General features: G+C 36.3%; 1 protein-coding gene across 1 annotated transcript in view; it reads left to right on the top strand.

Annotated features, from left to right (window-relative positions):
* Positions 1-5,478: 5,478 nt before the first annotated feature.
* LOC110371910 (max dimerization protein 4) overlaps positions 5,479-20,673 on the top strand; it is a 104,366-nt gene continuing 89,171 nt past the window's right edge. Inside the window, exon 1 of the mRNA XM_064035422.1 lies at positions 5,479-5,483. The gene's annotated coding sequence lies outside the window, so the exon portion shown is untranslated. The remainder of the gene's footprint in view (positions 5,484-20,673) is intronic.

Here is a 20,673-nt window from a genome sequence, read left to right as displayed (position 1 = left end):
TTCGACATTCTTGAAGCTAATAAATCAAGCTGATGACTTATTCAAGTTAAATTATTAATACAAGTGGCATTAATGCGATGAAATCAAAGATGGAAATAAACTGGATGTCCATAAGTCATACCTTAAAGTCGATTCCAGCTTCATGAATCTAATCGAGTAAGTTAAATCGAATCGGTATCATTGCTCAGGACAATGTGAAATGGAAGCGATTTGTGTTAACCGAGTGGCTTAAGACGTAGTAGGCGGGTTTTAAAGAATGATACATTGTTTTAAAAAAAACTTAGATTAGAGTTAGATGTGTCATCGTAAAGATGATTAATGGCATTTTGAGTTTTACTTCGTAGACCTTCAGTTTATTCGATCTGGTTACCAATGAATTGATGTTCACGTGTCATGTTTTGCAAGGGATTTTGTTGTTTGCAAAAGGATCACTCAGCACAAAGATCATTTTTCGCATTGATCTGCCATTGTCATAAAATTCAGTACCTATTTATAAGAACAGTTTTTCTCTTTCCGACATAATTTGAACATTATTTCGAGTCACTCTTCATTTTTTTTAAGGTTCAGATAGATCAAGTATTCACTCGTTTAGTTTAAATGCACCCTTACAAAATAATAAACAATAGATGGACTAACTCGGACCTCATTTTGGGAACCTGTTTGCTAACCCTAGGGTGAATGACCTCTTGAACTGTCACGTCTGGCTATCGACACATTTGTGTCTACATAATGTATGAGACTATTGATAACCGTTGCTCTGTACTCGTTACATTATTTTACTGCGTTTACTATGCAATTGAGACATTCATATTTGAATTTGAAGGTGGTTGCGGAAGATTTATTGAGAGTATTAAGTGAGACTGTTTATAGTTTAAATGGTGAATTTTGGGTAGACAAAGACTAGTTATTTCTTAAGGTTGTGCTTTCTGAAAGAGCCAGCGTATGGCTCTTGTTTGAAACTACCCTGGAACTTACGTAACTCAGATATTTAAAGTTACTTTACCTTGAAAGTTCCTCCGACCGATGATTTAAATAAAGTGAAATAAGTAACTATACTTACGATATGATAAAAATCTATGTTTTATTTTATCATACCCGAAAAAAGCGGCTTAGGCATACTTCTATGTGTTAATATAAAAATGCACAATGTCTTTGTGTGACTCGACGTCTCGACCACTACTGAGTGCTCCCGAGCTTTCCTATATAAGATAGTAACTAAGTAAATTATTACACACCTCTATCGACACTTTACTCTTTACAATCTTTACCTAAACCCCGTAAAGTCAGATCGGATATAAATAGAAATATTGGTAGTAAAGCTAGCTCGTAGTTAGGTGGTCAAGTGAATATTAATGAGACAATTGATAGTTGATTGCGTTTCAAAGGCCGCGTTCATTATTAAAGCCTGTGTTTATCATGCGGGTTACGGTGATTGCCAATGATCGGTAGGTAGCTGGATGTGCTTTGTGTTTGTGCTTTTACCGTCAGTTGCACAAAGATTCATTCTATTGCTGACTCTTTCTTTGTCAGCAAGATAAAAAGTTTTAACAGTAGATTTAATGAAGCTTTAGTTTGAATGGACCTGAACTGACGGTTAGAGACTCGGAGAACCGATTTCTAGACTTGTAAATTAATGCAAATAATTAAATGTTTTTATTGGCGAAACACTTGTTACTTTCATAAAAGTAGATCTTAAAATATACCCAGTCATTAACGGGTGTCATGTTCTTTTCTAAACGGAAGCTTATATTTCGGAAAGAGGTGACTTTTACGCAAAGAATGAAATCAGTTGTTGTTTGAGGATATTTTTTGATAAGAGAAAAATTTAATTTATTTCAAGTCAAGCGTTACAAGTTGGGCTTAGTCAGATGTACATCGGTTGTCACTCCAAAGCGATGCATGTTTGAAAAGAAAAAAAGAATACTACGCTCACGACACAAAACGAATCAACCCAGCCACATCTAGTTTACCAACATCATCAGCACAATATAGGTCATGAAGATCGATGCAGAAGCGTTTATATAAATGTCCGTCGTATGCAGTGCATTATCTACCGACCATTGTTTCACAATGGCTGAATTAAATGCTATTAACTGATAAATTACTGATAGCTTTCAGTGGGCTTCGTATTGCTGGAAAATTGTACGGTACTGCCTCTGTTTTGTTGGTTGTTTTATGAGGAATTTAAAAATGTGGTTTTAAAAAGGCATTATTGCGACTTGTGAGTGATGACTTTAAGTTTGTGAAGAAAGTTATAGATTTGTGTGTTAATGGTATTGGAAGTTAATGCAATTGAATCGGTCTTTGAGAATAAAAAAAGATTTTATCAAGATGTAATTGCTTACAACGAAGTTATTCAAGAATATTTATTCAATAAGTGATTTGTTTATCTTTAATTACTCATTTATTAGGCCTAGATCTTGATAAGATTACTACCTAATTATATACTTTATTCGGAAGAATTAGATAATTCTTACATTAAAAAATCAAAGAAAAAAGACACTTATTCAACTTTTCACCCTCACTATAAGAACTTACTCAAAAATTAATTAGAGTAAAAAGCATAAAATCTATCAAGAACAACTATGAATGAGCTCAATTAATCATACAAATGTATTCGGACGCTTTGTTACTTGATGTCAGGTCAGCCTTGGTGGGAATAATAGCCTTTATTTTATTATAGAAGACCTTGTAATACTGCAAAATTGTTTTATGAAAGTTTACTAATTGATGGACTTGAAGGACATTGATGACGCTAAAAGCGTATTACAGGGTTTTAAATAGGGGTCCATATAACATTTGATTTAAATTATCAAATGTGGAAGCTAGCTTTTTTTACTGGTTTTGAATTAGATGATTTTTAACGTCCTTTCAAAGTAGAGTTATTTCTCATTTTACCTAGCCTTATCTCATCTATTTTAGGAGTCAGTTTCGAGTTTAACTGGGTGCCGCTGAGTCCCAGAGCTTCACATGGACCTCGATACAACGTAGTTGATCACACATCCAAGGAACGACCGCGCGAAAATTAATTGTATTGACAGAAAATATGATCACTACCTTATATTAAGGACTTATGTCCAAATCATTACCAACTCAAAACTTCTTAACTTTGTAAACTCATCATCTTAAAACAGAACTCCTTACCGAATAATTTCCTCACCTCAACCATTGTACCGTCCATCACTGTTAAACACTTACAGCAAATTTAACCCCTCTCGTGGCATGACATGGCACCAAGGTCCCTTAGACCTTGTTTATTAGCCGACATTTCGCCTCTTGGAGTTAATACACCATTTCCCGAACAAATGACGCCTGTGTGCAAGTCATTGTCGAAAAAATGGCTTGTTCTCAATTGGTCCACAAAATCCTTCCCAACAAAGTCAAAGTCTAATCATTCTTTAATTTAGCAAAAAAAAACAATTCTTTAAAAAATGATATAACATTTCCCCTGAGCTCCAAAAGATTTTAATTACAGACAACACAAAAATATAGGTACGTTATTTTAATTGGCGTGTATTACATGTTGTATGTCAAAACACCTTTAACAAAATAAAATAATTAATATTTGGTTCAGAACGGAAGGAATTAGAAGGTATATTTTAATTCATTTATTTTGTTTATATTTTGGACCCGAGTGCAAGAAATGTATGAAAACTTTGCTAACAAAAACATGGGAACAAGCCGGAAAAATTACCACCAAGAGCGGTGTTGCTATTAAAATTTTAAATTTCCCAGCTCTTTTTGGGAAAGGGAGAATATTGGTATTGAGTTTGGACCACATTAGGATTCCGATGGTGAAGTAATGTGTTTGTTTTTCTTTTTGCGTGCTAGTCATTGCAGGGTGAGGATGAATGCGTTTTTTTTTTCGTTTTTTAATTTCGGTTTTTTGAGTGGTGGTGGTGTTGCATTCTAATGTTGAGCATTTTTTGAGAACCGATAATATATTTTAAAGAGCCTTTTGCTAGCAATTGAGTGATTAAAGTCCCAAAATATGTCATCGTAGTTGCCTTAGTGATCAGGGAAAGTTTCACCAGTTGACCCCGTAATAAGATCTAGTTTTCACCATAGTTGAAATAATCCACTATTTATTCCATATCGTTAAGTAATAATGTTGTCATACCATCGACATTCCACCACCAACAACATGAATACAATACCTTGTCTTACTAAATCCTAATGCGATAAGCAGCAATAGTTCTAAACAATCAGGTTATAGTCGAGTCGACAAGTTATGCCATGTAATCCAGTTTGCTCTTACGCCAGTGTTCAGGTAAATTGGAATAACCTTAAGCTAGTTGCAATAGGTATTTTGAACAAATATTATCATCGATATATAATTCAAAATGTGTGATGAAAATTTCTTTGGTAGCGTATGACTTTTTAAAACTAATCTTCATTTCATTGTTGATGAGAACATGAACACATCATATTTATGTAGAACCATAATAGTTCTGACTGTCAGTTTGATTCAAAATCTCAGTTGAATTGTTGATCTGCCAATGATGAAATCTCATTTAGGATCTCCTTAAAGGCTGAGGCATCCTTATATCGCTTCTCTTGTCCTGTAAATGTCAATTGGTTACAGAATATAAGTAGATTATAAGTGAAATCACAATTCGCCATTACATCTGATATACTGATACTTATAAAAAGGTTGAGTATGTAAACAACATTAAAATTCCTCGATGTTATTAATAGCGCGATAATTTCAGTCGATTTGTTATTTTTATCCGCGATAATCCCAAGTAGAGATATTTATTTGTTTGTTAAGCGATAAAGGAATGTGTTTTTAAAACCTAAAATTAATTGAGTGTTTAAATTCTTGCTGTGATTGATACATTGTTTACAAAGGATTTTGGGTGAACTCATAAATGTTCTATTTATTGTATTGATGAATTGGAACGTAGAAATTACAATAATTTGAAATATTCGTAATAAGAATGTGCCTTGGAAAAAAGACTTGCAGAGGTATTATATTAATTTGCACTGAATAACAGAAGTGTCAATAGAAACTCAGACAGTTTGTAATTTATTCGATTTCTATCTCTTATCTGTTATATTCATTGATCTGAGCTCCTTTCCAAAGCACATCAACATTACATACTTGTTTCCTTAACTTAAACGTTCACTTACCACTTATAAAAAATCCTGTCATATACAAAAATACATACCCACCCAAAGATAAGTCGGTCAATAAAATCCCACGCGAAAAAAAGTCTTTGAACATCCACTTTTCATAACCACATTAAGAGCGGTCGAATAATTATCTAAAACAAACCTTTTTGAGGGGGTAGTGGGGGGGGGATTTTTCCTTTGAAGTGACTCAAATTGTCTATTAAATGTCTGGAATGAAGCTTTTGACTGCTATCGTTTTTTCTGTGAGATTACACCAGCTGCTCCGACGGTCTATTGGCGGTAATTTGTGGGAGTGAGCGATGGCTGACTTGGAATGTTGGCTATACGTAGTTATATTTGGAAAAAAAGAATAGTAATGATGAAGAGTTTTGAAAAGATTGTAAATACATAGTTATTGGTAAACTGAACATACTAAAGTTTGTACGAAAGACGATTGAGGCTGGAAATAATGTTATAAGTAAGTTTTGCTGACAGAAGAATACTGCAAAAGAAAACTAGCATCATCGTCTCGATAAGGGCGGGATGATGATGATTTGTCCCTAAAAGAATAAGGAAGGAAACCCACTTCTATGTAACTTGAATTGCTACAATCAGCACTAATGATCAGCAATAGACTGAATCTGGCACTGACTGACTAGTCTGCAGTATATGTAATCAACATATAAGAAGACATAAGTGCTTTTGTCCTAAACATACTAAGCAAACATTCACACAGTCACTTCACAAAAATCTTAAGCCATCGTCCATTGAACAAGAAACAAAGAAATACTCTCATTGCAATAAAATAAAAGGGTTAATCCGATCATGACGTGTCACCACGTTGAAGACAATGGCTGACTTATGAACGTCGTTTGTCAAAGTCGATGACTTTAGTTTGGAAGTCGATGTCTTTTTGAAAGTCGCTGTCAATTATAATTGATGGGTCGTTATGAAGCCGTTGTGACATTAGGTGGGACAAATAAGTTTTGAATGTGGTTCTTTGTTTGATGATGTTCTGGTTGTGTTTTTATTTTTATCTTAATAAGTATAGAGTGCCTGAGATGAGAGGCTGTTTTGTAATGCATAGTTTTAAATTGTTCCCTAGTAAAATAGGACATTATCGTTTTGCTGCGTTTTGACCCTTTATGCCCTAAGAACTCAGCATACTATCTTCAAAAACATTATTGAAATAGATGACTTCATTTTTGCCTGGCAAAAGTTACGATAACGAAAGTCTAAAAAAAATATTTAAAGAATTTATATCGTTACATGGTAAATAATACTTTTGTACCTATAACAAAAACTAGTGGAACAATATTACCATAATACTTCTATACAATCTAAGTGAGGAGACCCAACTTCCCACACAATTTTTCCAATCCTAACTCTAACCAGCCCAGAGTCCTACATGGCTACATTTACCTCAAAAACTGCAGAACCCTTTTAAAAACAAAGCCATGTGTGAACCGGTGGACATTAGGTAGCGCACTGAGGTAGGTGCAGCGAGCGCGTGTAAGTAATTGATTATAATAGCTGAAAGTTCCGCACTTGATGTCGTTGCAACTGATGGCCGGTGCACGTGGGGCAGTGGACGTAGTGATAAGCGGTAGCGGGTTTTAGTGGACTGTATATGGTAAGGTGATCAGAGGTAGAGGTAGCGTTTTCAGTGATATAAGCAGGACTGTGTCTTTGCAGAAGGATACTATGCTAATAAGTAGTAGTTCCTTTCTCTGGCTCTAGAAGAACATCTGTGTATTAACAATTTTATATGTTTCTTTCAGTAGTTTGTCGTGAAAGTTCAAGACAGACTTCCGCAGACAGTCGAGACAAGACAAGATAGACATTATAGTAGTATGAAAAATAACTGTAAATAATGTAGGAACTTAAGATCACATTATAAATCTTACAAACTGCACCACTGTTCGATGAATTTCAGCATAAAATCATCGCACGCTCGTTAAGTCTCTACCACACGAGGTAGATATCCTGCGTTCTATCTTCAGATAATAATTCACGTGAATCGTTTATCCGAAGATAAGTTTCAGCATAATATATCGTGGGACTTTCTCATAATTTTTGCCGGCAGTTAAAAAGTTTTTGATATACTATTTGGCAACGATTTAATATATTCCAACTTGGGTTTGTTTACGCAAATAATTTTTAAGTTATCGTTATGTGAAAATGCTGTAAAACCTGTGTTTTACGTGTTATTGGGAAGAACGAAATGGAGGAGAAAATTTAAGGATCAATGTTTTTGAGAAAGATTTTTAATACCAAGTACTTTCCTCTTTTATCTCGAAATAGTTTTTAAAGAAAATCGTGTATTTATTGCAAGAAAGCATTTCAGTGTTCTACTTCGCTATCGTTATTGTATTTCCCAATGATTATTACAGTTTTAAAGTTAAAAAATACTGTTCAATTTCCTTAAAAAACAATACAATTCCTAAACAGTTTTCCAATAACGTTTATTGAGACGTTCCTGTACAAAAATTCCTTTGTATACAAGATACAGATATATCTTAACCGTGCCCTTTTTCTAGTTGTCGCGTGGCCCGTCCGAATCGGCAGGATTGCTTCGAAGAAATTCCTTGCATTTCTACTGAGAAAAATGTATGGGTTTTATATACGGCCGGCAGTGGCGACATCTAGTGAGAGATTGCTGTAAATTGGTTCGATGGTCTTTGCTATTGAATTGGAATTGCATTCGGTGAAATAGAATTTGATGTTAGAGAAAATTATGTACAGAAATTGACTTTAGAAAATTATATTTAGCCATGTTGAAGCAGTTCGATATTCTGTTTTATTCGACAAAACATTGCGTTGAAATCTGAACAAAAGCGATTCAGGGCACCACTTAAAACGTTAGCGGTGAACTAGCGGACCGCGGCGCGGATACATGGAGCCTCTTACACTCGATTAAACATCCCGCTTACACCGCAGACCAAGCGATGATACTTTTAATGCGCCATTCCTCCCACAGATTCCAAACAAAATACTTTCGCGCTCAAAACTTCACCGACGTGCTAGGAAGCCCACTTAAATCGGTTAAAATCACGGGCCAGCTGAGCAATTGTGTCCATTTGACATTTATGGCGCAATTTATATTTACGTCGGGGAACAAAGCGACCCCTTATCTCAACTCCGACCCACATACAGCCAGGGCTGTCGGCGCAAAGCTATGAGAACGGCCCCGCTCCCGACAAAAAGTCCCCATTCTAAGAGGAATGGGGGGTCTAATGCATGTAATATCTCAGTAACAAAGGTGGAGTAATACGACAAGACAATCGATGCCTACAAAGAAATATAGATACCAATTTCGGAGGATCGACGTCTTTATCTCAGCTCGTGGACGTATACACAATTACAGGATAGATCAAAGCTGCTACAGCCCTAAACACAAGTCACAGTGCGCGGACATTCAGTAAATCAACACGGTATTGTTCGTCAAATAATTGTTCGCTGGTATGCAGTTCCGGGTGCATGTGATTTGTACGGCACACTGGAAGTCGGCTGTTTGCCCCTATTGTCATGTAGACAGAATCTACCGATGAAACATATTATTCCCTTTTGTGACGCTCGGATTACTGCGTTGAAAGTAGAGGAATATAAAAAGGGGGCGAAACTTATGGAGATTAAGTATGACGTATCACGACATCGCCGGGACGTAGACGCTTAAAAGCGCTCGTACAAAGAAAACTATACAAATAAAGGGAAGGGAAGTGTAAGGGATTGAAGCCTTTCGATTCTATTGCCTCTTCATTGGCTCTCGTGCGCTAGGCTCGGCTTTGCGCCGCACACAGACACACGTGTCGTCGTCAATAAATGTGGAACGTTAATAGAATATTCATTTGCCTACCTCAGAATGGTTTTTCATGTCTTGTACCGATTTAATAGGCGTAACAAGCTTCTTGCATTAGTTTGAACAAGTTCCATTACGTTTAACTACTTATTTGCATGATGGATGCATTGTTCTGTGTATAAGAGTCCTCAGCATTGTCTCAGTGTTTATGCTTAGCTGCGTCGTACACAACAGCCGGTAATTACGCGATATTTCGTGGAAAGCTTTCAAGTCGCGCGACAAAGTCGTGTCGGTTGCGTCGTGCGCATGTCGCGCGATATTGCCGCGTTTATTATCTACTTAAGAGCATAATTCGTTCAGAAACGACTTTGCTAAGCTTCCCGCGGCCTCTTTATTTTTCATTTGCAAAGAAATGAAAGTGTCAAATGTTTTTGGTTTTGCTTTAACGACGGCATTTTTTCGCTTTTCTGTTTACGGCATTCTTTGCTTTTAGCGTTGTTGTTAAGAAATGGAGACGAAATTGAAATTCTCGCGTTTGTGTGTTTTTGTAAGTGTTGCTGTAAGCAATAGCTGGGATCTGTTTGATTTTATTGTTGTCTTTACGTTAGTGCCTGCTTCAGTCTGGAATGAAACAAGTTTCGCTATCGAAACGGAGACGTGTTTTACTTTCTTGGCTTTAATTAAAACGCTTAGACTGAAGTTTGTAATATTGCTATTTAATGAACAGTGAAGTTAAACAAGTCTAGGCGAGATAATAAAAGGCCTATGTCAAACAAATTGGTTTCCAAAGGGCCACCTGAGCTTGAAAAAACTAGAAGTAAATTGGGCAAAATGTCCTTTTTCTGTAGATTCGAGTGTTCCCAATCATGTCCTCGAAAATTATGTGAAAGAAAAATTATTTGTGTAAGATAATTTAATTCGAAGTGGATTTTGGCTGTTATACATATGTATAGAAAGAGATAATAAAATCAGAATATACCACTATTCGCTCAAAAATATACTTCAGCGAAAAATTACTACATCTCGCAAAATGTGACAATGTTGATGTTATCAATGAAACGGACTCGGGTTTTTGTAAAAAATATCGTTTTCCAGGCTATTTACCGCGGTATATAGCGAAGGCAGCACGTCATTAAACCACGGTCGAATCGCTCATACACGCGACGGTGGCCATAAGTTTACATTTCGGCGGACACCGCTTTATAAAGCGAGCGAAGCAAAAGATTTATGAAGGTCGAAAAGGCAACTTTGCGGTGCAGACTTCTACGTCAAATTAGGCCACTAAAGTCTTCTTTATATTGCCTCAAAAATAATGTTGACTTAACAAAATAAAGCACAACATCTTTGCTCCTTCCAAGCCTCCGTTTTAGCATATAATGTGTAGGATAATTTTTGTTTATTCAGCGTACGAAGTATTTTTATGATCGTAGGAAATGTATTCATGAATTTCTCCCAAAGATTACATGTTTATATAAAAATATGGGTAGCGTAATAAAGAAATTAATGTGAGCACCAGAAAAAAATATGTACATATTTATATCCATAAAAATGTTTGATGACTTGACGCGCGTACACATCGATGGTCGTAAATTTAATGTCGTTTTATATCGCGTTATCTATGCATACGTGTAGAGAACGTCCGGATTTTCCGTGCGAATATTTTATGGTAACCCCAGGGCGAGTGTGAATTCTTGTGTTATAAAGTTTGCACGATTTTCGTTGGCCGGTAGTTCCCTTCGGCGACATTTTTCGACGCATTAGAGCGATGGCCATAAAAGTTTATTTACGAGCGGCATATGAATGCTCCCTTTTTATTATGTTAATTCTGCGGTGCGGTGGCGGGCTGTATTGTAGAGGGTGCTAATTTACGACGTGGAGAGACCCCGGCGGGCATCGATAGAGACGTCGTGGCCACGCTGCCGGCCCGCAGTAAATATACGTCCAACGGCGTACGCAATTTAGGAAGCTGACAAACGGGTGTTCGCCCAAATAGACGGTGTAATTGTAGCCTAAGATTAAGCACGTGGTGTGCTGTTGTGATGAGACTCGGGGGTAACGTTGCGACGGATAATGTTTTGGTCTAATCAGCCGTGACTGTCGAGTGTTGGATAGCCGTGTTTCAATTCTAATTTAAAGTTAAAATGATATAAAAAATATAGAACCTGGTTATTTTGTTCAATTATTTTTCTATTTTATAAGAATACTGGTTGTGCTATACTCTCTAGGAGAATGTTGTAAGTCAGCACATTTTTCCAGAGCATTTCAGTTCTAATCTCGATAAAACTTACTTTTATGTTCCACATGCCTTTCCTTGTTACTTGAACAAAATATCAACAAAGGGAAATGCTACTTCAGTGAATGTACGATGGGTCGGAACCTTTTACTGCTAACCTTTTATTACGATGATTAAAACAAAAAGTACGTAGTTTCTAAATGTAAGCGTTCTGTCTGAATGTTGCGTATATGTAGTTGAATGTTCGGAATTAGTTGTTTTTACTTAGGCCTAGTTTATTGGAGCATTTAAAGCTGTGTTTATTTGCGTTTAAGGCTAGTGGTAATTCTGTCGAACTATCTGGAGTTATTATGATTACACATCTCGGTAGTGTATTTTTTATATTTGGTGTTAGTTATATTTTTTTATCGAAATGCGAGTCTTTGTTAATGTTGATTTTGTAAAATTTATCATAATTACGCCTTTCTTCATTGAGTTATTCATAATCAGGAAATATTGCGTACAAAATTCAATATACCCGGAAAACCCCGTAAATCGCTAAATAATTATCACAAAAATCGACTTACAATTTTTCGAATACAATCAAAATCAGATAAGGAAAAATGAAAATGAAAATGGAAAAGAAAACGAAATAATAAAAATAATTATTATTGTAGATCTCTCGAATTCCGTCATTTCCCGTTGAAATTGTGTGCACCCTAGGGACGGTTATCCCGTGACTCGAGACGATCAAGTTCCGAATTAGAGTCTTACGTTAATCGAGAACTCGATTTCCAAAATCGACTTTCATCAGTATTTTTGTTGTAAATAAATTGAGTTTGACGTTTCGGTCGACACGTGTAGATTTTGTTTCGATATCGAATTTATAGTTTTATAGTTAATTGTGTTATTCGTAAATGGAGTTTCTAGGTTTTAGTCTAGCACGTGTAACGTTACATTGATTTATTAATGGGTATATTAAATTAATTTGATTACTGATAGTAATTTGACGGGTACATGACTGATATTCAATTTTGGGTTATTCTATGATCGTAGTAAATATCATGTTATGATGTTAGTGAAAAAGGTAAATTATTATTTTTACTTTTTGGGTTTAGTAAGGATCAATTTTATGTATGTATAAATATTCTAACACTATATGTAACATAAGTAAGAAATCAAGTGAGTCTTTGTAACCTCACGAGATACGAGTAAATCCATTATTATCCAATAAAATCGTTATATTCTTTATTTGTAACAGTTCCGTAATACGTAATGAAACAAATTTAACAGCACATTACTAGGCGAGCGAGGATTTATTAGATTTACTTGGAATAAGCGCACGCGCACACAATTTGTACGAATTTAATAAAATACGCCATTACTAAAGGTTTAAAGGCGATTGTCGACTGCTCTGATTACACAACTTGTGATTATTTTTTACGAACGTGGAAAAATATTACAAGATTTAAAGAAAAATACTTTTTTCCATTATAAACAAATATCTACATTAAACTATAAGAATAAGATAAAATAATAGTTACCCTACCAGTTTATTTAAGTAAGGGTGTCTCCGTATGTTTATTTGAAAGATAAGCTGTGTGACATTTAATTTGAACACAGCTGGGAAAATACAACAAGATTGTATAGAAGTAGCACATCCCGTACGATCTTTATCACAAAGCGTTCTACTACAATATGTAGAAGACCCATAAAAAGTACATAAAATTCACCAACAATAGACCATCGTTGCAATTCCTTACAACCACCATGACCATGTCAAAACACCCTTAATTTAACATACCATAAAAATGCTATAAAAATTAAAATTTCGCCTATTTGCTTTGCTTGCATTGTTCGGTATCAATCGTAGTTTTTGTTGCGTCGCAGTCGGTTGGGACCCTAACGTTCGCTGTTATTATGTTACACGAAATATGTGACAATCGGTTTTATTTACGATCAGCCGGTATTGCGTAAGGCCGAGGTTTCTTTGTTAGCGGGATTTATATTATCAGGATACCCGGTTTTTGGAGACGGGTAGTTTTAAGGTGGGTTGAAAAAATAATTTTGGGTTTGAGTAAAGGTGTTTTTGTATGAAATTAACGGTGTCGTTAGGGGACGTTATATTTTTAATTTGAATGAATTTTATGTTCATTTAATGCTTAATTATATTTATTTAAAATATACTGAATTTTTGATTAAGTAAGCGTAATCATATAAATTATACTTAAGTTAACCTCACCATAGAAAAGTACATAACAATAATTTTTTACTCTCAAGATTTTTTAACCATTGTTCCGCATCAATTAAAACGTTGAAAGTTATTATTTTCCAACGTCCATTTCTCTTAATTATAAGTAATTACATAAGACGTTATTATAGCCTAAAACACAATTTATCATCATGAAGTCAGCAGGGAGTCCCGACACTTGAAAGTAATTCCAACTACACTGCGCTTGTTCTAAAGTGGGCTATTGTACGAGACTTTGTACTGATTTAAAATAACTGTAGGTATTTGAGAAAGGTAAAAAAAGTGTTAATTTGGTAGAAGTATTCAATAAAGGCCACTACACAACAGCTTCTTGTATCAAAATCAATCAATAAGACCACCGCTTCAATTAATTGTCATTTAGCCCGCAGTTTAGATCCCAGTAACTAAAGAGTTGGTTTGCTTAAACGCGTTAAGCCCAGGAGCCTTCCCATTTAAAAACGCATTTATAGATACATAGTTCATTTGTTGCCGGGGTAGCTGGGTTGAGAAGGGCAGATAAAACTCTTTTAGGTCTTTTAAAACACTGGCACTCAGCTGCATCAGGTTATACTGGAAGCTGACCACAACGTTGGGAAAAGTGTAGGCAGATGATTAAATAACCCATTTATCGAGGCTTCATAGGCTACTTCATATCCAGGTGCTCTCAGTAGTTCCTCACAAGATACAGCCGAAGCCGCTACCAGAGGCTAGTATCGTATAATCCGCTTAGATGCACACTTCTACGTGACATGGCTTAGTGCAGGAACGCATCGATGCTCTATTGTTTAGGCTATTGGCAGGACCTGTTGTCTGTTGACGGAATGGCTTTGGGATGAGAGGATGAGGATGTAAGATGGTCTATATTCTTATCCCTAAGCAGTATAGATGTATGCTTTTTGTAATTATTAATCCCACCCAAAACAATAATGTGAAAGACTGCCAAGTTCGATAATATGGGAATGCTTCGCCTATAAAATAAGTGAGATCTGAATAAGTACCAAGTTCCATAGTTACATATACCTCAGTTCAAAATAGTAACTTTTTAATGATGCTACTTGGCAAGTTTTCACACACCTTGTTATAAACCTACTAAACGCAATGAATCAAGTATTTAATTTTCTATTAAAACTTGCCAAGTAACATCATTAAAAAGTAACTATAGTAGATTTTGAGTTATAGGGGGGTCGAATTTGGCCCGAAATGGTTCGTGTAATATAACCCACGGCCGGTGTGTCGCTTTTTTTGCTCGAACTTGGCGGACACACTGCCGTGTGTCTAGATCTACGGTAATTTTCTATTAAACGTTTATTCAAATTAGGATGTTAAATCTGGGAAGAAGTGGCGGCAAGCTTCCTAGCAACCTATTTTTTCTATCAGCATCAGTTGCCCTAAATTAATTTAATTTTTTACCTGGGGTGCATAATTGTAATCCAAACTAAGTTTCTTAGCATCATCTATAGCACTATAGGATCATAGCAGTTTTTCCGGGTAAAATATCTTGCACACACTATTTCAAAAGCTAAGACCTCTGAACTCTAATCACACAAAATATTCACAAGCGAGGGATTTTTTGAGAAATACTAATAACAAACCTTCTCCAAACTATCTTACGTCCTTTCCTTTAGAAGATTCATACATAACAAGCCTTCTGTATTCCATTCCCCAGAAAAGAATAGAATTTAGTTACAGTAACATATTTTGTTTTTAGTAAAACGAGCATCGCCGCGGGGAATGTCTTGCTCAACATTTCTGTTGTATCTATGTCGGGTATTATTAATGTGCCTTTATATTGTGTTTTTAGTTTCTGAATATAGGAGGTTATTATTTTATGATCATGCTTTTTTTAAAGAAATTGTGTAATCTGTTCATGAAAGCTTTCCCTAACTAATTTGTCTATCCATAAAGGTCTGTAGTGACCAGCTGGGGTCAATTTTTTGAACGAAAAGGTGACATATTATGGTATCTAGTCTACAAAACATGCAGAATATACTAAGAGGAAGATTAGATTCGTAGTAAATTATTTGAATACTTCAAAAGAAATACGTTAGAATTATGCGTATATAAAAAAAAATTAAGTGAGCATAAAGATTTTTCTCAATCGTTTATTTATATTCGTTATCTTATTTTAAGACAGTTCGCTGATAAAGTGTGGTAGTATTTTGTGCTTAGCTATCGGCTTAAAGCGATAATGTATCCGGCTTATAACTGCTATGGGCGGTGAACCTCGTGCCTGAATCCGCTCTGCCATCCAGGTAGCTGTTAGGGTTGCCAGTTGGAAAAATGAGCGGGATTTTTAGGGAAAATTCTATATGGAGCATTTTTTTAATTAGATGATAGGAGCGGTTAAATAAGATAGTTTGAATTTAGAAGGTAAGTTAATATGAGGTCTGTAAAAGTAGGGTCTGCAGCAAGGTCAGTACCGCGGTCAGCCCTGCGATCAGCCCTGCGATCGATGCGGGCCGGTCGCGAGTGGCCACCGCGTTACAATCGTAACTCACCGACTGCTATAATTGTGAACGCGAACAAGTAATGGCTGGCCGAGCCGCTGCTTAATGGCCCGTACTGCTTTCATTACCGACCGCTTCCCCGATGCCAAAATTTTAATCTGAAAAAGTACTCCGGAAAATTCAGCCCGCCCCCGAACGCGAATCCCGCACTCCTTAAGTGCCTCGGTATTTTCGCTCATAATGGACCTTAAACAGCTTTTAGGGGGATCGTTTAGTGCTTCATTCGTCGACGGCGTTAACGATGTAGAAACGATAAGTTTTAGACGTGGAATAAACATGATACGGTGTCATTACGGAGCCGGTAGGCGAGTCAAGTGTTGTTCGCTGCACTCGTATCGTCGATACGGCGCGCTCGCTGCCACTTGCCTACACGTACGTAAATAGCTGCCGATGTTTAACTACGCAGCTTTGCGGCGAGATTTCTACATCAGATTTTTATTTTTTACAGCGATACGGAGCCGTTTGAAGCGTTTCTCGATAATGGTGTTAGCTGTTTTTTTTTTCATACATATTCCCTTTTAAACGCTGTATTTATTCTTTACCTCTTCAAACATTATTAATGAGTTGCATTTCTTCCACATCATTATCATTTACGGACAAACTTACATTTCTGTTACTGGCTGGTATCAAACAGTTCCCCCTGCGTTCGAGTGGCGTGTTGTTTGCGTTTCGAACGTAGCTTTCCTCTGGTACTTCAACCCTCGGCCGCACAAACAACGCACGACCGCCACTGATGGGTTAAGTGATATAGCGCTTATTCGTGTTTCATAACCGGCTTCTTTTCTGTGTCTCAAGATGGGGGTAAATTGTACCCCTGTGTTAGATGTTATCTGCAGTACCAATTGACTGTAGTTGATACCTTCTTCGATTCAAGATGTTTCTTTTGTTGGCGAATTATCTTTGACTTGGTATTGTATCTTTGTTCGTTTCTTGAGACAATTGAATATTTAGTTTCACTTCAAGAGTGGTCTGTGTCGGGATTGGTAACTATTTGCAGTGCTACTCATTCTTGTGGTTTTCTTCATCATTTGATGGTAAACATTGCTTGAAAATGTATACCACATGGTGTACTAATTTCCTTACAAATGCAAGAAATATCGCAAACTTCACATCGGCTTTCAAATTAATTTGCAAATGAACTAATTAATACAGCTCCAACACAAATAGATGTGACTCGAAAGCTGCAACTTTGATCGGCCATTCGCTCCAGCCACGAGCCATTACCACAACCAAACTTAAATGATATCGATTCCACAAACTTTCTCACAAACTCACAAACTTCGCTAATTATACCTCTCTATCTAATGACATAATGTAAGGGAGACTATATGATATATAGTTCAGTATCTCCTTTCCACGCCATTAACTTCGATGCATCTGTCATTCGCTCTCATCATTGTTTCGTATGTGTATGTCAGTATGAGAAGGGCGATATCGGAAATTGCTCAATCAATTCGGATAGATTCGCGCGTAGATTGCCTTTTATTCGGCAGTCAGGGCAATTTAATGGTGAAAATTACTGTGAATTGTAGGCTGATGCTGTACAAGCAAATTGCTTTATGTAGCACGCTTTATGGCAACGTAAATTATACTTATGGATTTAAATAATGCAGAATTTCACTTTCCCTTTTGATATAATATTGAACTATTAACCATGTTCGCCCAAAACATACATACTTAATCGTCTCTGTTTCTTTAAAAAACTGATCGCATTGAATTTTCAATCAATCTTCAGACAGTTTTATTAAGAAACCTGACATTTATACTGTCGGTGTACTTCGGCCTAGGTAATTCAATTAACACACCTAAAGAATGATTATCATCAATCTCATACTATCACTATTTAAACCTGATAGCATATGTTAAGACCTGAACTTAAGCATTATAAAGCTATTAAGGTTCGGCAGCAGTCATTCGCATGCAAATAGCATCGGATTCCGTTAAGTATTCACTTAAAGGGGTTAACTGGAAATATGGGGCTTTATGGCTCGTGGCTGGACTGCTGTTTTTAGTAAATTGAGAGAAGATTAGTTTTTGTAAGTGTGTAGTAGTTTAGTGAGTTAGTTAATTGTTCCGTTAACATAGTAAGAGAAGGCTAAGGTCTACTTAAGTGGATTAATAATTATCAGGAATTAATAAGCATACACCCCTAGCTATGTCTTGTGCTTCGATTTATTCTTAGCATTTCATGTACAAAAAAAGTTGAGAAAAGAAGAGTGGATTTTTTTTATGATTTCACTTTCTCTTATCAAGAATACCAAATCCTCCTAAATTATTTTTTTACCCAGTTCATTCATTTCTTCTTCGGGCTTTCTTTCCACTAAATAATTACCCAAAAACCCACTACTTCAAACACGCAACAAAGTAAACAAAACCATTTTATAAGGAGGCAATTTTCGTGACAAGAGTCCCTCGATGGCATAGAGTTTTTACGATCATTTAATCTCCATAGACCGGCTCGCAACGATCCAGTTTATAGCCGGCCAGTGATTGAAGACTTGGCTTTATAGTCTATGTATGTGGGAAGTCGTGGCCTTTCAATTCCTCATCACTATCAATCAGGGGAGTTCCGGGGACTGGGAACCGGGTGTTTTGGAGCGGTGGTCTTTTTAATCAGTGGTTACTTATTTCAAAATTGGCATTTCCCTAATTAATATCTGGTCTTCCTTAATATCTGGTGTACGGTCGGACCACAAAGGTCAGCTTGTTAGTTTTAAAACTAATAAAATAAATTCATTAAATAAGATAATTACTTTTAGACCATTGAACAAAAAAACTTTGCAAACATTTCAAGATAATACTTCTGATAAATTAAATTCTATTAACATGGACTGTAAAGAACCAAATAAACTATTTAAACATTTATTTAATACACTCTGCCAATAATACTCATGTTATTAAAATCACTCAAAATTTAAATTCAGTGAATGGTCTACAAAGGGATTAGGATAAGCAGGGATGTCCTAAAATTGTATCATTGATGTCCATTTTCATGACTTGTGAAGGAACTACTCGAAGATATTTAAAAGGGTATGTATTTTGGCTAAGTCGAAATCAATTAGTAATAAAATAGCCAAATCAGACAATAAAATTAAAACAGTCTGGAATATTATAAATGTTGAAACCGGCCAAACTAAAATGCGGGATGCTGACCCGCGGTTAGTTATTGATAATGCTGTTATCTCAGATAAGGTAGAGGTTGCCAATGCTTTTGACACCTTTTTTTCAAACATTCCTGTAGAGGTTACCAAGTCCCTTAATTCATCTTCAATATTAGCTGAGACGTTACTTCGACAGAACTTCAGTAGAAATATACCTGACTTCCAATTTAAATATGTCTCTGATTACACGATCAAAGAGCATTCAAGTCTTTAAATCTAAAAGACTGAGGACTTATGGGGCTTTTCTGTCACAGTCATTAATTCCATTATTGAGAGTGTTGCCCCAATACTTAGTGAAATTTTAACCTTTGCATTGACAACGGTATCTTCCCTGACTTGATGAAACTCAGCAAAATTGTTCCTATCTTTAAATCAGGCTGTAAGAAGAACCCTTCCAACTACAGACCTATTTCAATCCTTCCAGCCTTTAGCAAAATCTTCGAAAGGATCATGCTCGATCAGATGTTAAGTCATTTTAATTTAAACAACATATTTCATGACCGTCAGTACGGCTTTACAAAGGGTAGGTCTACCACTGACGCAAGTGCAAGATTGATCACCCAAATCTTAAACGCCTGGGAAGATTCGCGGGATGCTGTGGGCATTTTCTGCGACCTTTCTAAGGCGTTCGATTGCGTTGACCATGACACTCTCATTTGTAAGCTGAACCACTACGGAATTCGTGGTAAAGCTCGCGCTCGTCCTTTCTTATCTGTCAAATAGACAGCAAGTAGTGGACGTAAGTGGCTCAACTTCATCTGGGTCATTAGTAAAAATGGGCGTGCCGCAGGGCTCAATTTTAGGTCCCTTTTTATTCTTAGCTTACATAAATGATCTCCCGTATATGATGTCTGTGATCTCTGATATTATTTTATTTGCTGATGACACTTCCCTTGTCTTCAAAATTAACAGAAAGGAATCTAGTCCTATAGACGTAAACGATAGCTTGGTTACTCTGAGCAAGTGGTTTGCCGCGAATAACTTGCTTCTTAATTCTTCCAAAACGAAATGCATTAAATTCTCTTTACCTAATGTAACACCAGTAGGGCTCAATATCGTTCTGGACGATAATAAACTAGATGTTATTAGTCAAACCGTCTTCCTGGGCATCACCATTGACTCTAAATTGCAATGGGGTGCCCACATCTCAACACTGTCAAAGAGGCTGAGTTCCGCAGCTTATGCAGTCAGAAAAATAAGACAGATTACTGACGTTGCTACTGCTAGGCTCGTGTATTTCGCTTACTTCCATTGCATTATGTCCTATGGCATTTTACTGTGGGGGCAGCGGCTGACGTAAACTCAATCTTCGTTCTCCAGAAAGGGCAGTTCGTGCAATTTATGGCCTCGGCCCTCGCGAGTCATTAAGAGAATTATTTAAAGAAATTGACATACTGACACTACCTTCTCTTTATATACTAGAAAATATAATGTTCGTACGCAAAAACTTAAATCAATTTAGTGTTAAAAGTGATAAACATTCCATTAATACAAGAAACAAACACAAGCTAGTAGTTCCGAGATTCAGATTAACGAAATCGAATAAATCGTTTTTAGGGAATTGTGTCCGTTTTTACAACAAGCTGCCTAAGTGTGTAACCGATCTCACGGATATAAAATTTAAGAAC

The sequence above is a fragment of the Helicoverpa armigera genome, chromosome 7 (genome assembly GCF_030705265.1).
Source record: "Helicoverpa armigera isolate CAAS_96S chromosome 7, ASM3070526v1, whole genome shotgun sequence".
Classification (NCBI taxonomy): domain Eukaryota; kingdom Metazoa; phylum Arthropoda; class Insecta; order Lepidoptera; family Noctuidae; genus Helicoverpa; species Helicoverpa armigera.
The sequence above is the reverse complement of the archived record's forward strand: the minus strand, read 5'-3'. Positions and strand labels throughout refer to the sequence as shown.